The 2,230-nt window shown below is 39.2% G+C and overlaps 1 pseudogene across 1 annotated transcript; it reads right to left on the bottom strand.

Annotated features, from left to right (window-relative positions):
- Positions 1-896: 896 nt before the first annotated feature.
- LOC309835989 (mesoderm-specific transcript homolog protein-like) lies at positions 897-1,893 on the bottom strand (annotated as a pseudogene). Its single transcript has 2 exons — positions 1,293-1,893; positions 897-1,172 (listed from the first exon to the last, which is right to left on the bottom strand). The product of its transcript is annotated as a mesoderm-specific transcript homolog protein-like (transcript).
- Positions 1,894-2,230: the final 337 nt, after the last annotated feature.

Genomic DNA, 2,230 nt, shown 5'->3' on the forward strand with positions numbered 1-2,230 from the left:
CCACTCTAGCTCAGGAGAGACATGCTTCTAAGCACTGAGGTATGAAGAGTCCAACTGTTATTAGTTGGAAAGACCAGTTCTAATAGCAAATAATGGTAAATCTCCAACACAGATGCTACTGTCCTTAATGTCCTGTGGTTTTAGGAAATTATGTAAATATTTTGGATTTAGTTCAATTTATTCAGAAATAAAACATGTTTAATAACATTAAACTACTCTGCCAGAGTAAGTGTCTGCTGGTTTAGTATCCTTATAAAAGAAAAAATATATATGTAAAATACATGTAGGTAAATCATAGTCTTAAAGTATACTTAGAATACTGCTTTATTTAAATCAAAATCTAACAAAATGTCTTCAATTAGAAGAAGCTAATTAAACTAAATCCAAAGTTATGACAAGGGAGACTTGCTCTCAGTTAAAGTTCTATTGCTTAGAGAACTTAAAGCCATTCTAGGCAAGGTTAAGGTGGCACTTCCTTATTCTTTACTACACGTAATTTCAATCAGGGTTGGGCCAGAAATGAGCATTTCTAAATATAATATTTCAGAAAAGTCCATAGAAGTGTTTCAAAGACTTTTATGCAAAAGAATGTCTGTCTGTCTTTCTGTATTGGTGAGTAGTATGCCCATCAGAATTTCCTGATAACACAAAGACAAAGGCCTGATCAGATGTCACACCTGATCAGATGTCAAAGGAATGGGAGGTGAACTATTAGGTCACCCGTAGAGTTTCTGCTAGCCTTTTAGTATATGCTGGTCACCAGTGTGAGTCAGGTGGACTTTTGTGAGAGAATAGTGTTTGGTAACCAGGAGATTTTTGTGGCATTTCTTCCTAAGTGGAATACACAACAGATAAGGGAATAGGGGAGGTAATACAGGGAAGTTACTCTTTCCAGCTCAGAAAGAGTTGATGAAGCCCATATATGTATCCAAGAAGCCCATGGGATCCTCTAGCTGTGGATAGTGGCTAATATGGTCATCCAGAATGACACTGTGGACTGCGGCAGCATTTTCCTGTACAGCTCCAGAAACTCTGGATAGGGATTTACCAGATCCAATGGCCCTTAGATAAAATGAATGGGAATAGATACAATGACAAGAGCTCTCACCCAGTGTCTTCTAAACTTTTTCATCTGATTGATATACTGCAAAAGACTGTTGATAACCAAGTTCCTGTCATTGTGGCGTATCCCTGCTCACATGTCCCACAGCTCACTCTCACTCTCAGAGGGTCAGGTGTACAGCCCCAAATCTGAGGAGAGACCTCAAGAGAATACAAAGTTCATCAGTCACGTGAGGATGGGTGACAGCATGCCTCCATCTTTGAGAAGGTTTTGGAGAAGGAGAAGAAGGTGAGCTTCAAGAAATATACCTCCATTTGACAGACAGAGACTGTTAATGGTAAGTTGACCAGATCTATTCTGCTTGAACCTATAGAGCAGCTCCTGAGTAAAGATATCCCCACAGGCATGAGACAACAAGTTGATCCTACTGTTCTGGAACCCCAGATGCCAAAAAAGCGCCTCCATGATGCTGGCCTTCTCAAATATGGAATAGTCATGTGGTCTTGGTTTGTCACTGAAGCCAAAACCTAGGAAATTGAGGACAATCACTCGATGAAACCTGAGGGTCAGACTTCCCATATCTTGCACCAATCATAGCTGGACATTGTAAAACCATATAAAAGTACGACTATCTCCGGACTTCAAGCCACACCCACAGAGTCTTAGTAGAAGATACTCAGTCCCTTTTAGGTAAAAAAAATTGCCTGATGACTTCCATGAGTGAAAAACAGAGGAAAGCTGGGGGTGGCGGAAGGAGGGGCGGTGATGTGCAGATAGGCCGCAAGCAGGGGCATAGCCAATAGCCCCACCTAAACCCACCACTCCCTCATCCTGATTCTGGTAAGACTTGGGCTTCAAGACTCCATGTTTGGGGGACACCTGTTGCTGCTGTCTTTAAGTGTTTTTATTATTTTTTTCTTTTTTTTCTAACTTTATTGCGGAATAATTGACATAAAAATTTGTATATATTTAAAGTGTATAACTTGATGATTTGATATACATATACATTGTGGAATGATTAACAAGATCAAGACAATTAATATGGTCATCACCTCACATAAGTGATGTAGTTAACTATTTATTCCCTGATTGTTTTGATTTAAAAGAATCTAAAGTCATAATACTGAGTCATTGCATAAATAAGTTACCTTGAAGAGAGTCTTTTTT

Source organism: Grampus griseus (genome assembly GCF_964374135.1).
Source record: "Grampus griseus genome assembly, chromosome: 18".
Lineage (NCBI taxonomy): Eukaryota > Metazoa > Chordata > Mammalia > Artiodactyla > Delphinidae > Grampus > Grampus griseus.